Raw genomic sequence first — 17,794 nt, 5'->3', positions numbered from 1 at the left:
CGGTCTGCAATATCATTTAGACAGTCGAATAGCACAGTAGTCTTGATAAAATACAGACTGACTTGCCATATAGTACCATCTGGCTGAGGTCAAAGTGGGCGGGAATTAAAGGGTACAACGTTCCCTTAACTTTTCAGGACCAACGGTCATCGTTCCCTTACTTTCTGCGACCCAGAATTCCGTTCCAGGACGGCAATTTAGAACAAAAAAAAGAAACAAAAAAAAACTTTGTTTTAAACGTCATCCCTACTGGGGACTCTAACCTGAGCCCTCCTAATACCAAACCAGTATAACAATGCACTGAGCTAGCTCTCACGTGCTGGTAGTGGCTTGTTTATTTGAGTAGACTCTTTGGGATGTACAACCCGTTCACAAACAGCCAAAAGCCCAGCTTGACTGTGATCTGGATCTGCGTATGAATGGCTGTAGGCTCAGACTTGTATGCTGGCAACGAGATGGGTGTGTATGTGGCTGACCAAGTTCTTTAAGAGGTGTGAAGGAGAGGCTGCACGCTGAGTGGGACAATGGCGCACTAATGCTGGTCATTTAAATCGATTTTCTTTCATTGTGTTGTTATAAAACACAATGTTGCAGGGTGCTCTGGAGGAAAGGAAGTACCCAGGAATGCGGTTTGAATGGGGGTGGGGGTGACAGTGATTATGGGGACAGTGGGTAGAAAAGGGGGCGGGCGAGGGAACATAGTTCCACTGCTCTCAAGGGTAATGCGGACCCTAACGTTTGTTGCAGAAACAAGGGTCACCAAAATAGGGTGCGGGGTATGTCCTTATAATAGGGACCTAGATAAAGTTATCCAGCACACTAGAAAATGTACCTTGTGCTTATAGAAGTACTTGGTGCTCGACAGGGTCGAGCCGGTTTCATGCCACTTTGCAATTTCTGCAACCAGAGCTCAAAATGGGAGACGGCTGCGGGTATCAGGCAGCAGGCAGTTCGGCGAGCGAGGTTTGCCAGAAGGCTGCAGGCTGGCCTACACATCGGCTCAAGGTCAGGAATCATTGCATCAGTGCTGGTTGGCGGGTCGGAGGAAGGCGGTTTGTTTTAGCTCAACACGCCGAAACGTATTGGACCACGCCTGGTTGACTTTTAGCACCAAGGTATGGGCTATGTGCCTGTGAAAGGAAGAACGGGCCTTATACGTAGACCCCAGCAGACTTAAGAAATAGGGGCTAGTGCAAGAACCAGTCTACACTAGCCACTAACCCTTGAATATTTCTCTGACACTTTGGAACATACCCTTTTGGACTTTTGCAACGGAAGTTGGGTTGAAATTGAGTTATTTAACAATATTTTTCACCACAAGAGACAAATCGAATTTATGTGATCGCCAGTGAAACTGTACGCTTAATGGAAAGCATCGTCTTCTTTTTATTACTTTTTTCGCTTTTCATTTATTGTTCTTCATTGTTCTTTCTGCTTTGTTTATTGACATTTAACCACCATTGTCGTGTATGGTTTATACTTAATTTAGAGGATTTCTGTTTTGTTGCTCTATGGAATATGCTTGAAGTTGAGCTCGTTTTAAAAGAACATGATTACATGCCTTGTAAAATGTTGCTGAGGTTTTGTATAAAAGATGGATTTATGTTTTGTAAGTTTTCTTGAGTTTTCTGGTTAGGCCTTATGTTTAGGCAAGAAACAAAATTGAGTGTAATGATCCAGATAATAAACTTCTGGTTCCACATATACATGTGATGTTATTTTGAATATATGCCAGCTGAAGAGAACATTAGGATACTATCTGGAAATATTGATTAACACACCCAGGTATGAGCGATCTCTACTCTCGCAAAAATTTTGCTGTGCCCGTCCAATTTTTGTTGTTCAGAAAAAATGAGGTATATGCAGGTAATTTATATACCGCATTACCCTTAGATTGCTACCTGTGGGGACATATTTTGTTGGTTTTTGCCGGTTGGCGGGTCTGAAGCACTGGTCGAGGCATCCAATTGTTTTTGCGACTGTGGCATGACAACAGTCAGGGGTGCAGTCGGTTGCAGCTCGTGGGGCTCTACTGGCTCAAAAATGTCCTTAAGGCAGATGCTGGTTGATGCTCATCGATGCACTGTGCCTTAAAGGACACAAGCCCAGCAAAGAAACGAGGACAGCTCAAAGATGAAGACTGTGGTGCAGGCCTTGTCCTTTCGGTTCCCACCTAGAAAGCTTTCTTACAAAGCCTAGCAGGGCACATTGTGTGCTGGCTGGGTACCGGTTCTGGAGCTGCTAGAGGGTCCTCTGGATTCCTTATCTCTCTCTGTACCCTGGGAGATGTTTACGGGGGTTGGGGTGTATCTTGTTTCCCTCTTGGAAATCCTGGCCTTCCTTCACTGGCGGAAGCTTTAAGGCAGACTGTACCTTCAGCCAGGGTCCAAGTGGAGTTCTTCTGGTTACTTCTGGTAAAGTCATCAGATATGCTTGAAAAAGGGCTCCAGCCCTCTTTTAGAGTCAAGTGGGCCACAGTGATCGGTTCATTAAGGTAGGCTTAGCTAACAACCAATCCTGGGCTCCCTACCAACAATTGTTGTATGCGCGAGGTCATAACCAGAGTGCTTTGCAACAAGAAAGTTAAAGGGCTGAAAACAGGAAAAAGGTGTGCCCCAGAACTAAAATGGCAGAAACCTTCTCTCAACAGAAAGCTCTGGCCACACTCCCTTGTGGACCAAAGTACCACTGATTTTCCTGTTGGTTTGGTTCAAAGAGTCTCTCTGGTTTATTTATTTGTCAATTAATACCAGAGTTCAGTTTCAAAGCATGGACCCGGGATTCGAACCGATGTTGCTCTGCGTGGTCTTGCTTCCAAGACCAGCATGTTGCCCCTGTGCTATCCTCCTTTAATGGTGCTCTCTCTCTATGTGGTCCATGTTAAAGTGGCAGGTCTCCTTTGAAGCTGCGGCGAGACGAGAAAACACGCAGTCCCAGACATGATGGCTCACAGTCAATGATACGGAGGGTGGGAGCTGGCTTCAGGTTGACATAGTTACACATGAAAGGTTGTTGGGGTTTCCCGTCTTCTCTGTTAACCTCTGCAGCCAGGCCCTACTTGTGCCCGTTTGAAGTACACTATTAGTATGGTAATCGCTGCCACTAGCTACAGGGCCTAACAAAAGAGCAGGGCAGATTCATGGAGCCTTTGTTAGTTTATCAGGCTGGCCATGGAAGGGTGAAGCTTTGCCACCGGCCCCGCCCCTCCACCCCCTTCTGGAGAGGACATGGTGTACTCCTGGCTGTCATATCCCAACTAAATATGAGAGGGTGGACTGGGCTTGTAAGCTGCGTCCACGCAGTGTACACAGGTATTTGTGTTTGTTGTGGTGTGAGCATAGGAAAATACGTGTGGGTTAGCCCCATTTTCCTGAAGTTGATCTACCATCATTCCATTTAATTTAAAAACTTTCAAGAAAGCCCAGGCGAGCGCACGTGTAATTCCTCACAGATTGACAGGCATTCCCCAAAATGATTGGGTGGCCTTGTTGGCACGAGTGCACTGAAACACAAAGGAACTGTAAGTAATTCATGTTTTGATGCTAATTATTTTTTTTAAAGCGTTGACAATACCTTTCTTTTACTTCAGTGGGCATGGCCGACTTTCTCCCCCACACCTATCCTATGTCCTCTGGCAAGCGAACCTCATTACTCCGAGCAACGTGATGTACTAAGAAAATGCGAGGAGGTGCAAAAATTCGTTTACCGACTGAGAAAATAAATACATGTAAAAGGCGGTTTTATTTTTGCGTGTGTAGACATCAGCGTAAACGATGCCGCTTTTCACAGGAGCCCTCGAAGAAGCACACTAAAGTTATTTGTCAAGTGCATTTACAATAAACGGGCCAGTCTGTACTAACACAAAAACTCTCCATACACCAAAGCGGTGTGTGTATAGGTACGTGTGTTTTATAAATGGTTTCATTGTATTCACCCATAACGCTTTATGGGCGCGTGTTAAACATTGTGTATAACCAGCTGGCAGCCACATGGTGCCCTTTGCTTTATTTTGGCGCATAACTGTACAGTGAATGTTCGAAAGCCACAATATTTGCAACTCAGGTGGAGAGGGTTTGTATTGACAGTTTAATAGAAACTACTTTCTATGAGTGTTTTTTATTGCGCTTATAGTTTATATGAAAAGTGCAAAAATTATTTGTAAATTACAAAACCATACAATCTAAGATACATAAAACAGAGTACATACATATTTCCAATAAATAGGCCATGGCTTTTTTAAAAGAACAATCAATGCATTACTAAAATTCTAAAATCAATTGCATCATAAAGTGCCTGTGCATATTCAAGTCTCATAGTCTACCGAGTCTTACTTTAAAAATTCAGCTGATAGCATTTCAAAACCTAAGGAATGAGAGTGCAAAGAGCAATTCATTATCAGATATACGTTTCCAAAAGGCCTGCATATGAACCCAGCCATTGTAAATAAACGTAATTATTTTTTTATTTTTTTTAAACCCACATCCCAGCCAGCTCATTACAGTATTTACAAGAATTCCTAATGATAGTCCCCCTTGGATCGTATGCAATTATATTCCACCTGCTGGCAGCACGCCAATACAAGGTTCGAAATTGAGGGGAGCTATTTAGCTCCTGCTTGTAGCCTAGAAGAGCCGGTAGGCTTGAATCTAAGAGCTACCAGGAGCTACTTTTGGCTCCCCAGTCCAACTGATCCCAAACCATCACAACCATGTGAATTTGGGTCAAATCTACAAATAAACATTAGGACACATCCGCAATACATTTAAGCATACGGAACATAAATAATGGATGCCATTATAGGTATGCATTGAATGTTGAAGTTAAATTTGCGTAACGCTATGAACTCGCCCCTCGTTGCCCAGTGGTAGCTCCTGGTGAGCAGTAACTGCTGGATACCCAGGAGCTGCTTGTAGCTCCCACTTACTGAAGCCTAATTTTGAGCCCAATATGCGTTGGGTCTCGACAGTAAATATTTGGGGAGTAGCACCGGTTTTTCGTAACACAGTGTAAATGAAGTGAGTTTTAATATTTTAATGAAATATTTAAATTTCATCTAATGCTCAATTTAACTGAAGATAGCATGGTTAATTTAATGGAGGAGAGAGTAAAGAGAAATAGCGCCAGGAAGATGAAGATCAAGAAAACGTTAGCGCAAGAGAAAAAGGCCTTGTTGACTGCACATGAAATCACACAACTTATCGGGTGCAAGGAGATGTGAGCAATACCCACTTCGATGTAAAATGAAAACTGGCAATTGACAAGTAAGTAGGTCTGAGCCTAGACCAATCAGCTAGCTCAAGTTCACTATTTAATGTCAAACTGTGCTCACCTCAAAATGTAATCTCTTTAAAGAAATCAGGTCAGTGCTGTGCAGGCGCAGCTGTTTAGACCTCACTGAAAAGAAGTCAGTTTGCCACAGCCAAGAGCGCGGGCTCTTTCACTCTAACCCCAAATCAGTGGTAAAATCTGCAGTTTGATGGAGACCCGAGCCAGGATTTGCTGCATATCCCATGTGCCACTGCCCTGCCACAAAGTGCGTTTGATGTGAGCTCAACCCCTCAAGAGGGGAGGGAGTGGAAGCAGGCAGTACCAGCGGTCAGTGTAGCTTCACAAATCCCGGAATTCAGAATCAAGGGATTGTACCAAAAAGGCATAGTAGACACTGAAAGTCACATATCAGCTGATGCCCGAGGACAAGTGTTTTGCTGAGACCAACAAAGGCCTGGCACCACCTCCTCTCCCCTCGCCAAGTGCGTCCACCCACTTCCCACCAACATTACAGGTGTCAACATGTGCAGAACCCCAGTTTGCAAGAAAAGAACTCTAGAAAAGACTATGTGCAGGAGCCAGACAATCGAAGGGACTAGCTGGAAGAGTTTGCTGCTCTCAATCCGGGGAGACCGCACACACATTTGCTGGCCACACTGTTAAACTTGCCCTTGGCCAGAATTTTTCAAACCCACCAAACCTCTGCACAGTGACATAAGTCGAAAATTCAGATTTCATGAGCAGCAGTTAAACGTCGGTCCTGGGTATCGGGCATCACCTATAAGGGAGGAACTACACAGAGAGCCAGGGGCTAGTACATAGCGTGCCGCACAACTAACATCTATGTGAAATGCAAATTCTAACTTTTTGTCCATTATTTACAATCCATTATGCTTTCAAAGTTTCTTTATACATATACCAATATGCAGAAAGTTAATATCACATAGGTACGTTTGTATGGCACGAGTTAGACTCTGGAGCCAAATGAAGCTCTTGGTAGCGGTTGGTGCCAAGCTAACCAGGCCCTATAATGGCAGAAGCAGGAGCTAAATAGCTCTCAGCAATTTCGAACCCTGGAGTGAACTTTGACAGAGCAGTCACGAGACACCACTCTGAAGAAAACAGAGCCATAGAAACTCCAAAAACAAAGAAATAATTAAGATTTTCTGCAACACAGATCCGGGGGACATCTATACTTTTTCGGTGTCCAAAATAGCCTCTTTTCATCACTGCAAGGGAGAGTGAACAAGATGTCCTGCATAAACGAGTGTAGGCTGTGTAACTGGACGCAGCCTTGACTAACCAGTTCCTAGTGAAGTACTGTTTCCTCCACACCACCTTCAAATAATTAAAGTATCTTCGCCACCATGCCTAAGCCTCACCAACCATCACAGGCCAATGTAATCTACTTATGGCCTTCCTTGTCCTTTGATCAAAGTCCCTGCCAGAAGCATGGTAAAGACACATTGAAGGTCTTTAGACTTTCCCATAGACTTAAATTATTCACCATTGACATTCGTTATAACAAACACTGAATTTTACTTACCAGTAAGCATGCCTGCTTCTCTTTGTGTTTTCTTTATTTTATTTTTTTCCTCAAACCATCTAGTGGAAATCAATGCGTACATGAGTGCTTTTTTTTTCTTATAAACTCTCTGGTTTGTACCATTTCAGTACTGTTCAGAAATAAAGGATCGATTTCTGGACCAACCCAAGCACTAATGGAGGACCGCAAACATGCAAAAACACACTACCACTTTTGGTGATTCAGGGGTACGGAAAGGAGAATTTACATTGCTCTCATATTCCATCACACTTGCTTGGCACACACGGGTGACTATGTTCGCCCTGGATAAGTATACCATTGTAGGCTCCACCCACTCCTGCAGTCCTACTGGGGAGTCCGCCTCACTTCAGAATGTGCTAGTCTATTTTGAAAGAAGGGGTGCGTCATATAAGAGGTCTTTCAAAACAATTGTAGCGCTGGTATTATTTGAAACACTGGCACAAGCACAATACCTTTGAACAAGTGGCAAACATTTGGTGGAACCTTCAATGAGCATGAATATGGCCATGAGCCCACCCAAGAAGATATACAATCACCTTTTAGTCCACTGTGACTTAACAAAGGAGACATATCCATTTCCCATTGTCTCACACTGTGCTCACCCTCAAAATGTAGAGGTTTGTTCTAAAAAATATTGAATCATGCCAATCAAAAACGAACAAATTGCAGAACAAAACAAACCACACATAGGCTTGCACAACAGCACATGATGGTTACCAACCGAAAAACACCTATTCTTAGGGAATAGTGTAAACTGAACTGATGATGCCGAACTGAAGCTGCCAACAGCACATCAAAGCTCCCTTGCTCTCTCCCCGCCCAGTCCTACTAACTCACAACCCCCTTAACTTACAGACCCGCCAGAGCACCATGGTGGTGACAGTGCACAGTATAAGAACCTTTAACAAAACAAACAATCTCCAAGAAGGAGCAGATCATAGATGGGGGTTTGCTCCGACCTTTACATTCTTGGGTCCTCAACATATTTGAGGGAAGCAGACCCCAGCAGTTTAGGGGCTGCTACCTGCTACAAGTCGAGTGGCTTGAAGCACAAGATGGCCTCCAGACAAGCAGGAGGTTTACTACCACGTTAGACTTACCAGTCCCCAAACAGTCAGAGGAGACAACCATACTTTGCAGCAGAAAACAGTATGAAAGTGAGAAAACCCATCCAGTTAGGAATTAGATTTCTGGCGTTTGATTTTTTGCTGCTTTCAGTTTCTTTTTCCAGCTCTTCGTAAGTGGGAGGAAGGGCAGGCAGGCAGGCCTAGGATCGTCATGCATTAGACCAAATCTTCACTAAATGCTTGTTGAATGGATGAGGGATTGTATGTACACCACGGTCTGTGCTGCAGTGGTTGTGTTTGTTCCCGGTGTGGGAAGCAAGCAAGCATGTAACATTTCATGCAGTGAAGGGTGGGAATACATCAGGGCATGCCAGCATCGACCAATGGTTTGGTTTGTCGGTAAGCCATCACCTCTGAGGCTTCCGATTAGAATTTGCAGAGATCTCCCTCCATTTTGTGGTGCGCGATTGGTAAGAAGGAAGAAGGTACTGCAACTGCCGGTTAGACTTCCTACGTACGAGTGGGATCTTATCCACCAGCTACCAACTTTGGAGACGTTGAAGACAGTGGTCAAATTGAGTGGGAACGGTCGGGAGCAGTGTTCCACTACTTTTATTTTTTTTTTACTGTTAACAGCTCCCCTACTTTTTACAACCATTTACACCATTCTGGAACTGTTCTTTGTGAAGTTAAAGCACACTTCTCCACTGGATATCCATTACAGCTAAACTGACCGGTTTCAACTCAACTGGCTGTCAACCAACATGACTGCAACCCTTGAAAAATGTGTTGCACGTTGCTCCATTCCTTCCTACTCTGTCCCTCGCCGGAGTCACAGTTCCACTACTTTTCTGGTACACTTCTATCGCTGGTTGAAGAACAAAGAAACAAAGCTTCAACACAGCTGCGACCCAAGTTTCCAATGAAAATTGAGAATCTATCAGAACTCCCCAAGTTGCATACCTTGGTAACAGGAGTGGGGGTGGGGCAAAAGCGGCCTGTGTATCAGATGTCCAATCTGAGGGCAAGACTCCTAGTACCCTAATTTCTATTTTGGTAGCAAGTAGTTTTAACTTTATGGTGACATTTAGGAGTGGAATTTCTGCATGCAGTTAGAAAATTGGTCTTTGGATTTGGAGGAATGTTATACAGCAGTTGGGTTTCATCAGCACAGTTCAAATCTCACATTCCAAGCACATCTAAAAGTTTAATCATGGCAACGTGTAACCAAGGAGCAACAGAGTGGATGCCAGCAGAACACCACAAGTAACAGTCAAATTCCATCCACTAAGGTGTGATGAAAACTGCCTGTCCTACAAGAATGATTAACCTAATTAACCCTTCATAACGCACTTCATACCAGAGACTAGGCTCTAATCACAGGACTGGGATTTGAGCCAATGCTCCTCTGCGTTGGCCCAAAGCTATCCTCCCAGCCCAAACATCTGATCCACCAGGGCCTGATCGGGACTCCTCACTTATTTCAAACGGTGCAGAAGAGTGCCATGATCCACTGTATTGCACTGTCAAGAGATGATCATCCCAAAGACCCTGGCCTGGGACCCTTATGTGGCTAGGGAAAAGCAGACGCTTCCAGATCCTGACCCTAAGGGGGCGGGGGTTGGTGTTCTGCGGGAGGATCACATGGGAGAGGACTCCGGTCAGGAGAATTGACACAACCCTCTAACTTCCCTGATGATCCCATGGTCTCAAAGGCCTATTGTGTAATTGAAGTATTTGATATTAAAAGGAGCAACATCATTAGGGACTTCAAGTCCCATAATGCTCTAAGTATTGGGACGAGGAAGAGGGAATCGGGCGCGGAACTATGGTGTGCAGTCTAGTGGTTCTAATGACCCACAACTGAGCAGGATGTTTACACCTTTAAAACCCCCCTCAGGTGGGGGAGCCACTGAAAAGAAGCAGTGGAAGCAGCAGGGACAGGAGGAACGAGATGGAGCCGCCGGTGTTGTGGAAGTAGAGGAAGTCGGAAGCCCTCTAGAATGCAGAGAACGCGCAGCGGGAAGCAGTGTGAGGAATTCCACCATCTGCACAGTTGGTGTGTGCTCACCTGGGCTTTTTTGAAATGTTATATGAAATTGAATGATGGTAGATCAACCTCTGGAAAAAGCATGGGGCTAATCCGCACAAATTTTCCGATGCTCACCGCATGACATACACATAGACCTGTTTACTCTGAGCGGGCACAGCCTACAAGCGCAGTCCTGCCGGTCATTTAGTTGGGATCTGACAGGTGGAGAACACAATGAATCCCAGAAGGGGAGGGCCAAACCTTACCCCTGCCATGGCAAGCCTAATTAACCATCAAAGGCTCAATTGATCCTCCCTGTCTGTCTGTCTGTCTGTTCACCCTCTGCATATGGTGGCAGCAAACAATTAACATACTAACAGAGTATACTTCAAACAGGTCCACATGGGGCCTGGCTGCAGAGGTTTAACAAAAGGAGGCAGGAAACCCAAACAACCTTTGATATGCACTGTGTTAACCTGAAACCAGCTCAAGCCTCTCAGTATCAAGGGCAGCGACCGGTCATGTCTGGAACTATGTATTTACATTAGTCATCCCCATAGGGGGAACCCATTCAGATGGTACAAGTATGTGGTTTGGTGGAGACCAAAAGGCTGGCCCTACCGCAGCTTCAAGGGAGACCTGCCGTTTTACTCAGGAACCACAGAGAGCTCAATGACCTGATGCATACAGGAGATTGATGGTGGGGACCCGGGATTCGTTCATTGAGGTAGGCTTAGCCTACACCAATCACTGCGGCCCATTTGGCTATAAAAGATGGTTGAGCCCCTCTTTCGGCAGATCTGAAGACTTTGCAAGGAGTAAGAAGGAGAACTTATTTGGACTCTGGCTGAAAGTACAGTCTGCCTTACAGCTTCCGTCAGTAAAGGAAGGCAAGGATTTCCAAAGAGGGAAGCAAGATCCGTACCCTAAACATCTCCCAGGGAACAGAGGAAGATATGGAGATACAGAATCCAGAGGACCCTCCAGCAGCTTCATAACTGGTAACCAGCCAGCACACAGCGTTCCCCGCTAGGCTCTGCAAGCAAGCTTCCTAGGTGGGAAGTGCCAGAGAGTCTCTGAACCAAACCAAGGACAAGGCCGTTGTCTGCAACACTCTCCTCAGCTTTTGGCCGTCCACCTTAAAGGACGACACAAGCCCAATTAAGAAGCTAGGAGGAGTGCGTCGACTAGTGTCCGCCTTAAAGGACATTTTTGAGCCAGATGAGCCCCATAAGCTGCAACCGATTGCACTGCTGACTGTTGTCACGTTGCAGTCCCTAACGTCGTCGGAGACGCCTCGACCAGTGCTACAGTCCCACCCACCAGCAATGAGACGATTACGGACCCTGGGCCAATCTGCAGCTGTCTGTCCAGCCTCGCTCGCCGAACTGCCTGCCACCTGATACCCGCAGCTGTTGCCTGTGTGTCGGAGGAGCTGCAAAGCACCCTGAAAGCGACTCCATACTGTCCAGCACCAAGAACATCTACAAGCACATGGTACATTGTGCTTCTGTCCCCCGGGTTCATCTCCAAAGGCCCCTAGTGACATTTTACAACCCATTGCTCCCTTTGTGCTGAAACCAGGTATCCTTGAACGATTGTGATTCGACTACCCTGCGGTCAGAATCAAGAGTGCATCCCTTTTCCTTCTTGAAATTGTCGGCACCCTTTACAGGGTGGGTTTTACTTTGTAGTGTGCTAGAACTGTCTGTTGAATAATTGAATAATAATAAAGTCAATATTTTCATAAATCCTTGATTGGACAGTCCCTTTTATCATTGGATAATGATTGTATTGGATAATGATTGTATTTTTGCTGTGTTGCAACTAACCAACAATACACGACCTTACGGAGAATAGCCTCCCTTTCTGTCCACGTTACCAAAATAGGACAAGATGGTTTATAATTTGCTTGTATTTCCAATCTGTTTGGATCCCTTCTGGTGTACTAGAGGTTTGGGGCAGGTTGATGGTTTAGAAACTGATATTCATCCCTGGACCACTGGCACCCCGGAAGTTGATTTGTCACAAACAGTACAAAGACTGACTGTCCCAAAGGAGAGAGGAGCTCTCCCGATCCTGCGTGTCAGTGTGTGGTGTTCACCATAATGCAAGCAGAGCAGAGAAAGCTCCAGCTACAGGCGGTGCGAGCAAGGAAAAGGTTAACCGGAGTTGTCAGGATGTATGCACAAATCGGACGAGGGAAGGAGGAACAGCAGGTCTGTTGGAAGCACACAGAAAGACCTGCGATTTGTCCTTTATCCGGGTACCCCGGGGTGCTCCAAAAAAGCCGCTGACTCGTATGTTTTTCAATACCGAACTATTGAATGGAAGCCAAGTGGGCGCAACTCGAGAGACAGAATTGAGGCACCTTGTATCCACCATGGTCAAAGCCAAAAGGGAAAATATTCAAACAGTGAATGTGGTTTAAAAGAAAAATCACTTATCAAAAGGAAATTATAACCAATAATTCCAAAGCCAAACAAAAGGCAATCAAGGGAAAATAGCAGAATAGAAGCCCTCTTGTAACAATGATCAAGGAGGAGCAGAATATAGTCTGCATTAGCTGAGGCAAATGAATGAGAGTGAGAGACATTGTCAATGTGTGGTGACTGATTGATGAAACAGTTAACCTAACTTTTCCCCTTTGAAGATTAGTGTGGAAAGTATGAAGCCGCCTCAACACAGATTACTTTTAGTACTGGTAGGAGTTTTATCCTGGCAGGCAAATAAACCGGAAAAGGGACCATTAGTGGTTAGGTCTGGCAGGTTAGTGGACCAGGAAGAAGACAATTGAAGTACTGCTATGTGGTAGAAAGTTGTGGAGGCAAGAAAGTGGCAAGACCATTAATGTGCGATGAACTAGAAAAACGATCCCGATAAAACATTGTTTATGAAGAAGAAATGCGGATGGGGTTGTTGTTTAAAGACGAGAAATTATATTGAATGCTGACTGGAAGTGTGCAGATTTATCAAGCAAGAACTCTGAAACTTTGATAATTTTGAAGAGTGATCAATCTTGTTTAGCAATATGACAATCCAAGTGTCAAGTGAAAGACTTGTGGAGTGAAAAGGACCTTGTATTGCATTTGGAGTAGAACTTGGCTATTAGAACGGTTTTGATTTGCCATTTGGTTTGGAAAATCATGCATTAATCCTGTGGAAGGGGATCCCACCCTGGTTACAAGGATACTCGTTTACAAAGTTTATGTTTGAATACAAGTGTTATTTTATTAAGTTTCAACAGCCATATGATACCTGTATGATTTTGTGTTTTGTATAAGTTTGAGGGACTACCTTGTGATATAAGGGTTTTCCTTTAGTCTTAGTTTAACAGGCACAGAAATCCTCGCAAGGTTAGGGAAAGCAAGGCATTTTTCTCAGCCTTATTGTTAATAAAATGGCTACTTGTGAGAAAAATGATCTACTTGTCCATCTCGCTTTTCCGACACCCTCACAGCACCAAAAGGTGTAATACCTCCACCCTCTGTCAGCCAGGCTCTTTATGTCCTCCAACATGGCTACAACCACAGATGTACTGCTGTGTAAATGGCTAAACAGGCATAATTGGGTGCCATGTTACTATCCTCTTGTGTGCGTTCATTCAGCGGTTTTAGAATTACGCTCTTGAACAGTTTAGCCATCTGTGGAATCAGGGCTTTAAGTGGGCCGGGGCCGAGCCCCGGCAGTCTCCAAAAAAGGGCTCCAGAGTCAGGGACCACCCCGACTATCCCCAGCCACGCTGACACCTAAGGCAGCCTGTGTAGCCAAAGTGCTGCGGTCACACAGGCTGCCTGCCGGTATCAGTATTTTGGGTTAGAAATAAGAAAATGCAAGCAGCCTGCGTCACCGTGCAGCACTTCAGGTACCCGGGCTGCCTGAGGTCTGTGTTCAGAAACAGGAGGAGGGCAGGACTGCCCAGTTCTCCTTTTATTTCCAAGTAAATCATAGTCACGCAGCATGAAGCACCTTGGCTTCATCCTACGTGATGAATTTACTCCAAAACAAAAGTAGAGCTGGGCAGTCCAGCCATCCTCCTATTCGAGTACAGAGCCATTTGCAGCAGGCAGACCTTTCATTCAAGGAGCCCGTGGTTAAAGCGTTGCCCACAGGGTTCCTTGAATGAAAGGGCTGCCTGCTGCTTCCGAGATGGGGCACAGTGGCGTCACATCTTTGGTGCGCCCAGCCACTTCCTTTGTTTAAAATTATGAGCTGGGCACACCAAAAAGTTAACAATGCCAGTGCACAGAGCTCTACTGCTTTTACCAGCTCAGTCCCCCTCCACACCCCCCCCACTTAGGCAGAGGGAGGGCTCTCCTTAGGGGGCGTGGTCTAGGTACGGGTGTACTGAGGCCACACAGCCCAAGGAGAGCACGCCTCCACCCCCATTTCTAATCCCACTTAAAGCACGGTATGGTATATAAGAAAAGGCCTATAGTTGGGCCAGTTCATCTGGATGGCTGTAGAGCCTAATAGGATGATGCTAACTTTATCCAGAAGATGTGCAAGACGCCTGCCGTTGGATTTAATGGTAAAAATGGCAGCTAGCATTGCACGCTGCGGGCGGAAGAGGAAGTCACACGAGCTGGGGTATGATGTGGGAGCTGCTGGCGAGGGGGTGTACCTGGAAAATGCAGGTTAAGTGAGGCACAGAGGTTGCAGTGTATTGATGCAATCTGATAAGCCACACCATTTGTGATTTTATTCCACAAATCCCACTAATGCCATACTCCTGAAAAGGATGCCTCTCAAGTGGTCCTGCGCTGGATGCATTGCCTTTCTCCGAACATCGCGAGACCTGTTCAGCGCCAGTTCGATGGAGCAGGAGGTGACATTCTTGGCAGGACTGTTCCTGAAAACGTATCCTCCGTGGCACGTTCCTCACAGGTGGAAAGGGACCCTTTAGCTTGCAGTCATACAGCTTTGCCAGAGATGTGGCGACAGTCACAAAGAAGGCAGAACGACAGTCATTCGCAGCATTCCATTAAGTTTTCACTGTGGCTTTGCTCTTCTGTCCCTGGTAATAATTAATGTGGACGTGTCCATCGCTCCAGACTCCAGCTGAAGGAGTCGCATGGTAGAGCGCTCACACACAGTCTTCTCCGCGAACAGTGGGTCTCCCTCAACTTTTCCATCACTACCTCACTCACAAATTCCTGTGTCCATCCATTCGCGCTCTGAAACACTTGTGTACGAGCGCGATAGAAATAAAATATCAATACTCCCTCATCAATCCATCCCTCCACCAATCACCCTGTAACTCACAAGCCATCCAACAATCATACTGTCTCAACCTCTAGTACATCTAACCATCCATCCCACCCGCCCGCCCACCCACGCCCATCTCGTTAGAAATCCATCCAACACACACATCCAATACATACATACATACATACATACATACCTTTCTGCACACTCTCCTAGTCACCAATGCATCCGACACACAGCACCAGTCCTGATGGTTTGCACTCGCCACAAGGAAATGGAGTTTATTTGGGTGGTAAATGTCAGTGTGCATGCAGAGATCTACGCTATGCGCTAGCTTTTGTTCACAAATCAGGGCGACGCGTGTGCCTCACATGTACTCCCTAATCCATCCACATCTAAAACTTACTCTCACTCACTAATCTGTCTTTACAACACCCAACCTCTTGCTCACACTCATTAACCAATCCAATACCCAACAATTACGCTCTCAATCTATGAATACATCCACTCACAATCAATCCATCCAACAAACAGCCTCTCACTCATCAACCACTACATCTAACACAAACCCACATAATGACATCAATCCATCAAGCATACTCTCGCACATCGACTGAGCCATTCAACCGTCACCGTCACCCTCTGACTCATCAACAGGAACATCCATCCAATCACGTACTGCCCAATTCATCTATCCAGCACACACCCTCATTCACCAATCCAAGTTCATTAATGTATCCGTTACACTCACTAATCTGCACTTCTAACACTCAAACCATTCATTGTCCCCTCAGTCGCGAATCAATGCACCCATCCAAGACTTACTGTCTCACTCCTAATCCATCCCTCACCCTCCTACACCCAAACCCTCATCCTCTGAGCCACTTATTTACCAATCCATGCAGACATCAATCTATTAATCCATCTTACACTCACCCTCACACTGCTTCAAACAGCCTCAGAGGAATGCATGTACATCTCCTGTGGCAGCATCCTAGGATTGGAGGACATGTAGGGAGGCAATGACAGCTCGGATGTTTCCACTGAATGCAATGGGAGGTAGTGTGTCCATATCCGTGGAATGAAAGCCGTGCAAACCATCACACAAGGTTAGCAACAGCAAACCGGCACACATGTCAAAGATGAGCTACAAAGCATGTTTTGGAAAGCACAGATGCGCAGGGGAATCTGGGCATGCTTTGTGAATCTGATATTTTGGTGCATTCTTTGGGCAACTGAATGCCCACTGCATGTCCGAGTCACCAGTTAAGGTCTAGTAGCAAGTCTTCATCTGGACTAAATCTATACACAAGTTAGGCTTCACGTTCTCGTAACAAGATGTCCTATTGACACCAACTCATCCTTAGTTACTTATTTACAGATTTGCAAGTTTAAGACTAAACGGACTATGGCGAATATGAAACTATAATTATGCATGAACATATGTGGCACCTTAAAGCGACACTGCTGGTCGTTTTAATAGTGTTGTCACAACAGTTTGGGAGCATGCGGAAAATTAGCAGTCTCAAGAAAACCGTTACACCACCGCTCCAGCCGCATGCTAGAACTTTTAGGTGCCATGGCTATTGAGGCTGAAGATGGGAATTCGGGTTATGAACTCTGCTGAAAGCCATTTCTCTAGACTCACATTAAACGGAATATCAATTTAGATCAGTGCCTCGGTTTTTTTGTGGTTTTTAAATGCCTGTGCAAATATTGGTCTTTAAAAATAAATGCTTGGAGGGTTTTGCAGAGCTCTTCGGTGTGGTTGATAGTCAGAGTTGCTTTACGGGTTCCCAATTCATTCAAAAACAAAATCGTGTCGACATTTTGTGGACATTTGTGGCTACTTTAAATCAGCTGTTGATGTGTCCTCGAGTTTAATGTAATTACATTTGAGTGAAAGGTTAGAGTTTCTGTAAGTACATTCTGCAGCTTTCCTCGTGGTTTTTCCTAAATTAATTTCCTTGTTAAAACGTTGTGTGTGCGTTATTATGTTTTGGTTTATTTAAACAGGAGTACAGATCCTAGCAACTAGAGATTTGACTATTTAATAAAGCCAATGGTTGTATGAATAGTAAATGTATTGGGGAAAAAGCAGGCGGGGTGGAAAACTCCCTCAAGAGTTGCAATCATTATATATTTAAATCTCCTGTTCCCGCCGCGCTCATATAGGAGGGTGAGATAGGGACTTGAATATTTCGTTTCATGCAGCGATAAAAGAACTGTAGATCTGGTCGGAGAGTGTACGTTTGTTCCATATTTAACTCTCGTCTCTAAGGGGTAAAAATGGCATGTAATGTTTCACAGTTGATGTGTTTTGGTTCTGTGACCAATTGGTTAGCTACATTTTGGGCAGATAGGAAAATGACCAAAACTTTCTAAGTAAGACAATCGGACACATCAACTACGAAGGCCACATTCTGCGTTAAATGCAGGAGGTCTACATTTTAGTAGAATGGGCTCTGTTTTTTGCAGGGATTACAGTCAGGGTTGGTTGACAGACACTTATCTCTTTGAAAATGACAGCAATTCCGGCTCCCATGTTTGATATACTTTTATGATCGAGAAACCAGGTAGCATTAGGTCAGCTGTTCTGGGATTGCAACCATCTGTAAGCCAGGATTCTGAAACCTCACAGCTGCATCTACT

General features: G+C 45.1%; 1 protein-coding gene across 4 annotated transcripts in view; it reads right to left on the bottom strand.

Annotated features, from left to right (window-relative positions):
* The window catches only part of SRC (SRC proto-oncogene, non-receptor tyrosine kinase), a 520,693-nt gene that overhangs the window by 315,608 nt on the left and 187,291 nt on the right, over positions 1-17,794 (bottom strand). The window lies entirely within an intron of this gene.

The sequence above is a fragment of the Ambystoma mexicanum genome, chromosome 3p, assembly GCF_040938575.1.
Source record: "Ambystoma mexicanum isolate Mex_15411 chromosome 3p, UKY_AmexF1_1, whole genome shotgun sequence".
Lineage (NCBI taxonomy): Eukaryota > Metazoa > Chordata > Amphibia > Caudata > Ambystomatidae > Ambystoma > Ambystoma mexicanum.
The sequence above is the reverse complement of the archived record's forward strand: the minus strand, read 5'-3'. Positions and strand labels throughout refer to the sequence as shown.